Raw genomic sequence first — 12359 nt, forward strand, 5'->3', positions numbered from 1 at the left:
GCGCTGGCACCACCTCATGCAACATATCTGAAATAGCTCAGGCCTATTCTTAGCTATTATGCAGCATTGTTATGCGGGAAGTCTAGTTGTGAATAGCTGAGATGTGTGAATAGAGATAAAATTAAGAAAGAGAAAGGAGAGGGGCAGTTTATTGAATATCATTCTTACATGGAATCACAAAGCCAAGCTAAGTCACATGTCCATTTATGCAAGGTGATGAATGAACAAAGTTGCATTTTGTGGTCAAGGCTTCCCAGCAATGGAGGCTTTCAATTCCAAGCAAAGTGGCTGGAAATGACTGAGCTTTGTGGAGCTCTTCTAAATTAAATGTAATTTGGAATGCAGTTCCAAGTATAATTATCCATTGAAAGGGATGGGTCATGACAGGAAGTTAAAGAATGGTTGCTCTGGCAGCAAACTTCATATGACGCCTGGAAACAGGAGGAGGGTTTGGGCAGGAATGCCACGGACACGGAAGAGATGCCCAGAGAGAGCTCCAGTGCCTTTAAATCTTAAGGGCTCCCAGAAGATTGGTAACAGTGGCCTTCAGGCCAAAAAAGGTTAGGAGGGGAAAATCCAGCCTTCAACCAATGCAACCGTATAAGGGTGGAGGGGTGCTTTCGGTGATGCCTCCCTTTCCATGGGATTTTTACAATTTAGGGTCTAGAGGTAGAAGCCCTGATATGTGCGAAAGAAAGAGGGGGCTTTGCCCTGCCAGACCTGAAGCTGTACTATGAAGCCGCAGCTTTCTGCTGGCTAAAAGACTGGCTACTTCTCGAAGACACTGATGTATTGGATCTGGAAGGTTTTAACAATGCTTTTGGTTGGCATGCATACCTATGGTATGACAAAGTTAAGATCAATAAGGCCTTTAAAAACCATATTGTCAGGAAAGCAGTATTCAACGTCTGGACAAAATACAAAGACTTATTGGAAAACAAAACTCCGAGGTGGCTTTCCCCTCTGGAAGCTAAGGCCCGAAAAAGACCCAATATGGAGGCCAAATGGCCAAAATATTGGGAAATATTAGAAAAAGATGGAGACAATTGGAAATTGCAGAGTTTGGAGAAAATGAAGGATAAAGTGCGAGACTGGTTACATTACGCTCAGATTAAAGAAGTCTTTAAAAATGATAAAAAGTTAGGGTTCCAGGTGGAGAAATCGAAGTTGGAAACAGAATTGTTAGAACCAAAGACTAAGGTACTATCAAGAATGTATAACTTGCTGTTAAAATGGAACACACAAGACGAAATGGTTAAATCGGCTATGATAAAGTGGGCACAGGACATTGGGCATAACATTATGTTTGAGGACTGGGAAAGGTTATGGACCACTGGGCTGAACTTCACCGCATGTAATGCTCTGAAGGAAAATGTAATGAAAATGATATACAGATGGTACATGACCCCAGTTAAACTTGCCAAAATATACCATTTGTCTGATAATAAATGTTGGAAATGTAAAGAAAATGAAGGAACATTCTTTCACCTCTGGTGGACTTGCCCTAAAGTGAAGGCCTTCTGGGAAATGATATATAATGAGTTGAAAAAGGTATTTAAGTATACCTTCACTAAGAAACCAGAAGCCTTCCTCCTGGGTATTGTCGGCCAGAAGGTGTTAAAGAAGGACCGAACATTTTTTATGTATGCAACAACGGCAGCAAGGATACTCATCGCTAAGAACTGGAAAACTCAAGATCTACCCACACTGGAAGAGTGGCAGATGCAGCTGATGGACTATATGCAACTGGCGGAGATGACTGGCAGAATCCGAGACCTGGGAGAAGAAAGGATTGAAGAAGATTGGAAGAAATTTAAGATTTATTTACAAAAATATTGTAATTTGGTTGAATGTTAAGAAGGATGCTTGATCATAAAATAATTGACCACCACTAAATTAGACTGGAATTTGATGATAAGTGATATTAAGGAAAACATAAACCTTTTGGAGAATTGCTAGATTATATTTAAATGAGTGGAAATAAGATTGTAAACAAGATGATAATTTGCTTGAAAAAATTTTTCAACGATGTAAGTGGGAGTAGGAGACGTGAGGAAGTCCAAAGAAGTTATGAGATTTTGTTATGACATAACTAATGTTGTTTATTATTTGTGCATTTCTTTTATAAAAAAAAAAACCTTAATAAATATTTATAAAAAAAAAAAAAATAGAGGTAGAAGCCCTGATATGATCAGTGAGAGGGGAAATGAAACAATTCCGTTCCTAGGAGAGATGAAAATCAAATCCTCTACGAAGGAGGGAAAGATGGAACAAGCCCTGGACCACATTGAGCCAGATTCTCTGTAGGGAGACTCCCTCTCACTGCAGAATGTGAGCAGCTGAACTGTAGCTAGTGGCCCTGAGTGTTTGTCCCTCGCCCACTCTGTTAGTGGCACCTCCACCCCTTGAGCGACATGAGGGGCACCAGGGCAGAAGGATGCTGGCAAAGTGAGAGGAAAAGATCTGGCTCTGCTGAGGTCTCCCTTCACATCTCTTTCTGTTTCTGGGATACTGGCAGCCCCTACAGGATGGGGCACAATGGTAGCCCTAATTTTTTTGTTTCACATTTATACATCCATTTAAATGTTTCTCGCCTTTCTTTCCTTTTTTAAAATAAAAAATGGCTAACAATAAAATGACAATAATCTATGGTTGCCATATTTCAAAAAGTATTAACCAGGACACCCCAAAAGTTGTTGACCTATTTTTTAGACGTCAATTCCACCTTTGAAATCCTGGCAATGTCCAGGAAAATCAAGACACGTGGCAGCCCTAAATAATCAAAACAACCATTGCATCAACAACATAGTGAGCATAGTGGTGCAAGTGGAAAATGTAGACCAGTCAGTGTCTGAAAATGCAATGTCTTGACTTGGCAGAGAAATTAAACTGGAGATAAGGCCATGACTGAAAAGGCCCTGCTCCTTCTGCACATCTACTGCGCCTGAATCAATGGCGGAAGCTGGAACAGGCTCTCTTCTGTTGCTCAGAGTGCATGGAGTGGAGGGTGGGCCTTAGGGAAGAAGAAGTCCTTCAGATACCTAAATCCCAAGCTATTTAGGGTTTCAAAGATAAGAACTGGCACCTTTAATTGAGGCCAGAAACAGATGGGTAGCCAATGGAGATCAAAGATAGAGTAATACGCTCCATCTAGCCAACACCAGAAAATCTACCAGTGGCACTGTGCACCAGTAGAAGTTTCCAGGCACTTCTCAAGTGCAACACTAGGGAGAATATTTTACAGTATTCCAGGCTAGAGGTTACTTAAACTTAGATGGATATAAAATAAAAAGATTCCTTCCAGGAGCACCTTAAAGACCAACTAAGTTAGTTCTTGGTATGAGCTTTCGTGTGCATGCACACTTCTTCAGATACACTGAAACAGAAGTCACCAGACCCTTCTATATAGTGAGAAGGTGGGGAGGGGTATTACTCAGAAGGGTGGTGGGAATGGGTGACATCACCACACTTGTCCCCGTGGGGTTTGGCCCTGGGCACCCAGGGTCACGAGGGCAAGCTGGCATTGCTGCATGCTGATCAGTCCAAATATCTGAATAATTTCACTCAGTGGTTTTGTCTGGATGATTTGAAAAAAGGCTGAGCGGAGTCACACTCACTCTCTCTGTCTCCTGATGCAATTGTCCCCAAGGCTAATGTTGACCCACAACTGGGCCAGAAACTACTGAAAGAGATCTAGATGGAAAATTTGAGATGGGGAGTCAGAGAGGTCCAAGGTAATTTTTCCATAGAGTGTGTACTGCTGCTTGTTTCAGTACAGTTGAAGGTATTGCTGTCCATGTAGACAGGCCCAATCAGGTTATCTTAATTTATTAATTTGGAGGGACAAGGGTCAAGCACACACATGATCAGCCTCATCTCTGAATGAATCCTGTTCACATACTCAACTAGTATCCAGCTAGAGTGCAGATTGGCACCTGACCTATCATGAAAACATAAAACACCATCTTAGATGAATTGCTTGGCCACAACTCAGGGGTCTGCTAGCAAATTATTTTTCCTAGTCTTGCAGATATTACTTACATTAAAATTTCCTTCCTAACACAATCCTTTTGCCATTCCATTGTATTTGACATGCTGCTGACAGGATAGGAACATTAAAAATAAAGGCTGAAATTGTATTTTACAGAGACAATGGAGATGCCTTCCTACTGCATTTTTCAGATGCCTTCAAATTACACATTCATTGTATGAGCACATAATGAGACCAGATTAAATCATAGGCAAAATTTGTGTGCCTATATAAAGAAGAGTCTGGTGGAGTTCCAGCTACAACAGAAGCATAACATGTCTGTGACATGAAACTGAATGCATTTCTTGAACAACATGAATACAGTTTTCAGGAAAAATCCTTTGTAGCGCATTTTGCCTTAGGCAGGAGAAATTCTGCCGTATACATTATTCATTTCCTTCAGTAGCTGACACATTTCCTTTTACCACTTGCAAAATGTCACAGTCTGGTTTGTAAAGGTGAAACGAGCAGATACTGAATCTGTACTGTTAAGATTCAGAGAAGGGTGGGTGGGTTGGTGGAATTGGACTCACGTATGGCTAAAGCAATTAAAATATTCTTTTGTTACAAAATAATACATCTGCATTGCTGCTTGTAGAGACATGTCTTTAAGATGTATTTGAATACACCCCTATAGCTGCAGAACTGCCCTTCCTGTGTCATCTCCATTTCCAGTCTGACAAAAAAATAACAGCCAGATGTAAATGTTAATGTAGCAATTAAAATTATGATGGGGTGTCAAAGCAGCCACATCCATTTAAGGTCTTAACCCTTTAAATCTTGTAAAATTGCAGTGGATCTTTCTAAAGTGGGGGGAACCTGTAACTTAGCACAGCCTTTTTTAATGCACTAGACTAAAACATCACACACACACACACACACACACACACACACACACACACACCCCACTACCACAGATCAGGGTGCAGCATCAGAATCTTCCATGGTCCAGCTGCAGTCATATTGCTTCACCTTCCCTGCACATCTCCATGACAACCATGTAATTTGGATGCTATACTACTGAACTGATGCTGAAATACAGTTGTGCTATAAAATACAGAATGCATCAGAGTTCTTGTAAAGGAAGACAGTCCTATTCATGATGGCTGGTAACTTAAGATTTATTGGGTGTGGGTGTTTTTAAAAAAAACGAAGCTGGTAAAGTGATTTGATTGTGTGTTTCGAATTGTTACCCACCCACAGCCTTTGAGGACAGAGTGCGCTAAGCAGCCACATAATTACATGAACATAATTTCCAGGCTTCCTTCCCAGAATTCAGATATATAAATAATAATTAATCTCATCCCTGGATGATTCAAGGATTGTGAAATCAATTAGAATGAAATACAATTGTGCTTGATTAGGACAATAATCTTTACATTCCACATTCTCTCTCTAGGAACACACTCAGGAAATGCTTACCTTGGGACCCAAGGATGCAAACTAGAGACATCAAGAGATAAATCAAATCCTAGTGACTGCAGCTTTAAGCTAATACATCACATATGAATGACCATTCCAAGACAAAATGCCATTCCAAGAACAATATTGCATAGGATGCCACAGAGATGCATGGATATAGGATGAAAATGAACACACTGTGATTCTACTTACCAGAGCTAAAAGGTTTCCCTCACAAGTGCAGCTTGTTTTTCCCTCAACAATCCATGCAAAATCGCCAGCAGCTACATATAAGGAGACATTCCAGCCCCATGCCTTCTCAGACTTCCCTTTATTGTCTCCCCCCCTCGCCACTTGCAATGGGTTACGCCTCCCCAGCTTTCCTTCAGGTGTCAAAAGATTGCTAGGAAGCAGGTTGCAGGAAAGAAGGGAGGGGAGAAAGAGGAGGGGGTCGAGAGAGGAGCCTGAGCAGGAATGATGGAGCCTGCCTTCAGCGAAAGAGCAGGGGAGAGACCTGATGCTCAAGCCTTTGGGTGAATGTCTGCCGAAAGGCCAGCTAACACTTTAGAAAGAAGATGCTCCAGCCACTGTGAGCAAATTGCTAAGCATATTTAACATTTTCCTCAAAGATCTGAGAGCTGGCTGTGCCTTCTGCTAGCCAATCAGATACATTGAAACTGGACCTTGGAAATCCCTGCCAAACAGGCAGGCTGTCTTTAAGAAAATGGGATGCATACAAACCAACAACCTCAATAAAACTCCCAAGAATATCTTTAGATGGCCTGTCCATCCTCTTTCCTACCCACTCTAACCACAAAAGAAAGCTTTCATTTAGCTTTTAAGGCTTTGTTCTCCCTTTGTGTTGTTGTTTCCTGTTAGGTTTGTTTGTTTGTTTGTTTGTTTTAATTTCTATACCGCTTTATATTTTTAATAAAAATCTCAAAGCGGTTTACAGCATATTAAAATCAATAAACATTAGCCGGGTGATGTTCCTCCGGCCTCATGAGGAGCCTCTTCAGTGGGGCTGGGTGAGTGTGGGCCTGGCCCCCTAGGCCAAGTGGAAAGGGCCTTGCAGGGAGCGGCCTCACAGTAATAATAATAATAATAATAATAATAATAATTTATTATTTGTACCCCGCCCATCTGGCTGGGTTTCCCCAGCCACTCTGGGCGGCTTCCATAAAAACCAAAAATACACTAAAATATCACAGATTAAAAACTTCCCTGGTTGTCTTTGTAAGCTGAACTGTGAACCTTTTCACCTGTTTTTGAACACAGAACATTCATGTCCAGTGCATTTTCATCTGCACATGCTAATATTTTACCTCACCTTGAGTACAGGGAAGAGAAAAGGTGGTCACAGGAAGCATCCCAGACTGTGTGAATTGTGTGTTCATTGCAGTATGCATGAAATGTGCACACTGAGAGTGACACTGGAATGAAGAAGACTTTTTTCCAAGAGGTAGAAAGGAACAGGGTCCTGAACGTGAGCACAGTAGAGGAGCAAAACACTTCAGAACACAGTGCTGCTTCTTCAAGGTATTTCTTTATCAATGGCTCCATTTTGTCTTATCTCCACCTCAAAGTCAATTGGCTCAGCTGGATGGGATATTAAGGAACAGGGTAAATTTGGGCAGATTTTGTTATGTGTGAAAACATTTAGATGATCTCTTCATCATCATCATCATCATCATCATCTGAAGTGACCTTTGAGTTATCAGAGGTATTGGAGGCTTCCAAGTCACCCTATCTGTACGTCCCAGGCCTTTGGGCTTGTCCAAACTGCTGCTTGTCCCATGCCTAAAAAGCATGGGTCCAAGTGATTTTCCACTTGGCATGCACTTTCTAGGCATGAGTGGCTTTGCCTTTGCCCCACCACTTTCCCCCAGAACACCTGCTCTTTAGTGCTAATCGGAACAAACAGCAATCTGCAGAAAACCCAACAGCCATTCAGTGCTTAACTGCAGGTTTTCTTGGGGCAGATGGAGGCATGAATGACCCCTTCCACTTCATGTGGCAGCAGGTAGTGAGAGACACCCTCCCAACACCCATCCCAGTGAGCTACCCCACCCCCACCCTTTGGCCCTCCTTTCCAGCCTTGCCACTTTCTCTTCCTCATTTCCTCGTTTTCAAGTTGCAGCATGAATTCTGTTTATATTAAAACCATTCTCATATATTTGAGAAAGAATGCATAACAACTGCTCAATGGATATTTTTTTTCTCACTAGAAAACCTTGGTCTCAGATGGCAGCGGCCATGACCTCGAATGCACCATGTGGCAGTACATCTATCCACAGGCCCACTGTGGAAATCACTGAGGCAGGGGCCAAGAATGGGGAATGGCATACATATGCAAAGCACTGTCATGTCAAAGTTGTCTGTATGGGCTTCGTTTCACACCCAGAAACCTGATCAGTGAAGAGATGATATCAAGAACCAATTTTGAAGAATCACAGTTTGGAAATCCTCTTATTTATTTATTTATTTATTCATTCATAATAAAATCCATAACATTGTCCCTAGAATACTATTTATTTATTTATTTATTTATTTATTTATTTATTTAGTCAGTCAGTCAGTCAGTCAGTCAGTCAGTCACTGAGTCATGCTTTGGGGGACAGGGGGACAGTGGGTGTGGGGAACTCCCTGGTCCTGAACAGGGTAACCGTGCCCCTGAAGAACCAGGTGTGCAGCCTGGTTAGTCATTTTGGACAGCTATTTATGAAGGCACAGGTCAGTTCTGTGTCCAGGGCAGCTGTCTACCAGCCCATCTGGTACACCAGCTACGGCCATACCTGCCTGCAGACTGTCTTGCCAGACTGGTGCATGCTCTGGTTATCTCCTGTTTGGACTACTGCAATGTACTCTGTGCAGGGCTACCTTAGATGGTGACTCAAAAACTACAACTAATCCAGAATGTGGCAGCTAGACTGGTGACTGGGAGCAGCCACTGGGACCATATAACACCAATCCTAAAGGATCTTCGCTGGCTCCCAGTATGTTTCCCAGCACAATTCAAAGTGTTGGTGCTAACCTTTAAAGCCCTGTATATCTGAATAAGTGTCTCCACCCACATTGTTCTACCTGAACACTGAAGTCCATTTCCAAGGGCCTTCTGGTGGTTCCCTCACTGCGAGAAGTGAAGTTACAGGAACCAGGCCGGGGGCCTTCTCAGCAGTGGCACCCTCCCTGTGGAACACCCTCCCATCAGATGTCAAGGAGATAAAGAACTAAACAACTTTTAGAAGACATCTGAAGGCAGCCCTGTATTGGGAAGTTTTTTTAATGTTTGATGTTATATTATGTTTTATATGTGTTTTTATATTTGTTAGGGCAACCCAGCCAGATGGGTGAGGTATAAATAATAAAGTTGTTGTTTTCCTCTTGAATAAAATATTCTCAAGAGAGTAGAGTAGAAATTAGGCTTGTCTGCCCCTTTACGCTGAGGCCAGAGAACGAAGCTGGTGTCTCACTCTCAACATCACCTGTTCCACTGTAAGCATTAATGCACATGTCTTCTCACCATTTACTAATGTTGTGAATAATCACTATGCTTATTTTTATTGTAAATTGCCCTGCAACCCTCGGATGAAAGGTGGTGTAGAAATTAAATAATATATATAAATTAAATTTACACACACACACACACACACACACACAATTATATATATATATATATATATATATATATATATATATATATATATATATTTTACAGCCACAGATGCCAATCGTAGATACATTTTCTGCTTGGATGTTTTTTTCCGAATCACGATCAAAAATGCCATCACACAACAGTTACAGATTCCGTTTTGCTCAATTCAAGAACACAAAACTTCTCCACTGCAAACACAGCCATTTTGCCTGATTAGTCACATGATGTGCACTATCGCCTACGCCCGGAAACTACAACTAATCCAGAATGCGGCAGCTAGACTGGTGACTGGGAGTGGCCGCCGAGACCACTGTCTTGAAAGACCTACACTGGCTCCCAGAATGTTTCCGAGCACAATTCAAAGTGTTGGTGCTGACCTTTAAAGCCCTAAACGGCCTCAGTCCAGTATACCTGAAGGAGCGTCTCCACCCCCATTGCTCAGCCCAGACACTGAGGTCCAGCTCCAAGGGCCTTCTGGCAGTTCCCTTACTGTGAGAAGCAAAGCTACAGGGAACCAGGCAGAGGGCCTTCTCGGTGGTGGCACCCGCCCTGTGGAACACCCTCCCACCAATGTCAAAGAGATAAACAACTACCTGACATTCAGAATACATCTGAAGATAGCCCTGTTCAGGGAAGTTTTTAATGTGTGACATCTTAGTGTATTTTTTGTCTTTGTTGGAAGCCGCCCAGAGTGGCTGGGGAAACCCAGCCAGATGGGCGGGGTACAAATAAAAAATTATTATTATTATTATTATTATTATTATTATTATTATTATTATTATTATTATTATTTCACTTCCCTCAGTAACGGAACCAGGGGTGGAGGAAGGGGGGGCAGTGGGGGCAGTTCACCCTGGGTGTCACCACTGAGGGGAGTGACAAAATGCCGGGCGGCACTCACTCCTGGGAGTGACGCAGTGGCTTGGGTGCGCACAGGCTCCACGCTGCCCAAACGGTCCACCCGCTGCCTCCCCCCAGCTGTAGGGCAGCTGAGTGGGAGGAGGCAGGCAGACTCCTCAGAGGCCCCACAGTGTGCCCTGCCCCTATGGGCGGCTTGCCCTGCCTGCCGCTGAGCGAAACATAGACTTTATAAGTACATCTACCTCACGGTTCGCAGTTGTGGTCCGTGTTATCGCTTGTTACTGTCTTACAGCATCTGGAAACTATACTTCATTATGTATCACCCTGTATATTTCTTTTATACTGTACTTTAATTGAATTGTCACATACTCTTGCTTTTCCATTCCATTACCATTTCACCCCACAGCTCACAATGTTTTCTTTAGACCTGTGTGTGTGTGTGTGTACATATATTCCTGTAAACTGACGATAACACTTCATGCGTCTGATGAAGCGGGCTGCAGTCAACAAAAGTTTATGCCCTAATAAACGAGTTGGTCTTTAAGAAGACACAAGACTCTTCATTGCTGCATCTTAAACTGGGTTCACAGCTGTGGTCGAGCCATTGTACTAAAAGAATATGACAAATAAAGTCCTGGATATGAGGCCTCTGTGGGAACAACAGCCTAGACACTGAAAGGAGTTTGCGCAGAAAGGGAAATGGAGAGTAGGCTTTGGGTAAATGGTTGAAGTTCAACTTGAATAAATTAATTCTTCAAAAAATCTGTTATAATTTTGCTCCAGTAGTCTGGCTTCTTTGTTTCATTTTAAATATGTAATTTTTGGTTGGTGTTTAACCTCCTTCATAAATATTGCTTTCAGAACCAATCTCTTGGGGTTATCAGCAGCCTAATAAAGCCATTTCAAAGCGCCCATTTGCTCTTTCCATTTTTAGCTGTTGTGACCACCAGGCAGGCAGCATATCACTAGAACACCTGACATGGGACTTCAGTATGGTTCAGGATGTAGATGCATAGAAATTTTCTGAAAGTACAATTGAACAAATGGGGAACAGCAAGGATGTGCTTCACACCCGACCCCACTCATACATTATCTCATTTACATGTGTATATTCAGGTGGTGTTAAGCTCCCTCTCTGCAAAACAAGAGTATTGATCAGGTGAAAGGAGCCTAGGCATACACAAGCCTATGGAAACAGAAAATGTGAAGAGTTTGAAAATGGGACCAGTGGGTCCAATTCCCTCTCCATGCCTTCGTATATACCGGTATGTATATCCAGGAACTAAGGTCTCTGGTTTTATTCCACTGGTGTGATGATAATGGATAATGACAAGAAAGAGTCGTCAACAGGCTCATCACAGCTATCTGCCAATCACCCATTCCCACCACCCTTCTGAGTAATACCCCTCCCCACCTTCTCACTATATAGAAGGGTCTGGTGACTTCTGTTTCAGTGTATCTGAAGAAGTGTGCATGCACACGAAAGCTCATACCTAGAACTGACTTAGTTGGTCTTTAAGGTGCTACTGGAAGGAATTTTTTTTCTTTTATTTTGTTTTGACTATGGCAGACCAACACGGCTACCTATCTGTAACAAGAAAGACTTAATGTTTGTTATCCACAGCCTCTAAATGCAGGATCAGTATAAATGACTTAGAAGAAGGAGTGAGAAAATTCACCTCAGACTGATGAAAACCTCCTGGAGAGCAACAGTCACAAAAAAAAACGTTCAGCATTATCAATGGTTTGTGCACAACAGGATCTGGTTTCCACAAATAAGCATGATTGGTTGGCCAATGACTTTGGTATGCTGAGAGTATAGAATAGCTATAATTAATGATTCAGATGAATCCTAAAATAATAAGGAAGTCTATAATAGTGCATGTAAATATGGTGTCTGCAGTACCAAAGACTTTCAAGGAGAAGAAGAAACTCCAGAGAACTCAAAAGATTGAGGGGGTCAAATAAGCTCCAAACTCAGGGCAAGGGAGGGCAAAACATTCCACACATTCCAGTTGAACATGTATTGTTGTTGTAACTAGGGATAGAAGGATGTGCTGAGTTTGGTGCTCTCAGTTTCTCATTTCCCCCAGTCTTAAATGCAGTTCTCCATATTTCTGCAGCCATTTGTGATTTTTTTTATTTTCAAGTCCTCATGAAAATTCATCAACATTTTAGTGTGCAGCTCACCTAATAAACACATTTTGGTATGTAGTTTTGACTAATGCACGATTTATTTCCACTAACATGTACATTTTAATGCAAACTTTCTCCTACTGTATGCATTTTTGTAAACATTGGTTGGTTGGAGAACCTCATTGCAAAATTTGAAAAGTGTGAATTTCATAGAATAGCTGTGTTTCTCATGTTGTTTCGGGAAATTTGATAGTTTTGACTATAAATGCAAATCAA

At 42.0% G+C, this 12359-nt stretch overlaps 1 protein-coding gene across 1 annotated transcript in view; it reads right to left on the minus strand.

Annotated features, from left to right (window-relative positions):
- The window catches only part of PSD2 (pleckstrin and Sec7 domain containing 2), a 53147-nt gene extending 47051 nt beyond the window's left edge, over positions 1-6096 (minus strand). Inside the window, exon 1 of the mRNA XM_081872671.1 lies at positions 5645-6096. The gene's annotated coding sequence lies outside the window, so the exon portion shown is untranslated. The remainder of the gene's footprint in view (positions 1-5644) is intronic.
- Positions 6097-12359: the final 6263 nt, after the last annotated feature.

Source organism: Podarcis erhardii (genome assembly GCF_964252035.2).
Source record: "Podarcis erhardii genome assembly, chromosome: 8".
NCBI classification, from domain to species: domain Eukaryota; kingdom Metazoa; phylum Chordata; class Lepidosauria; order Squamata; family Lacertidae; genus Podarcis; species Podarcis erhardii.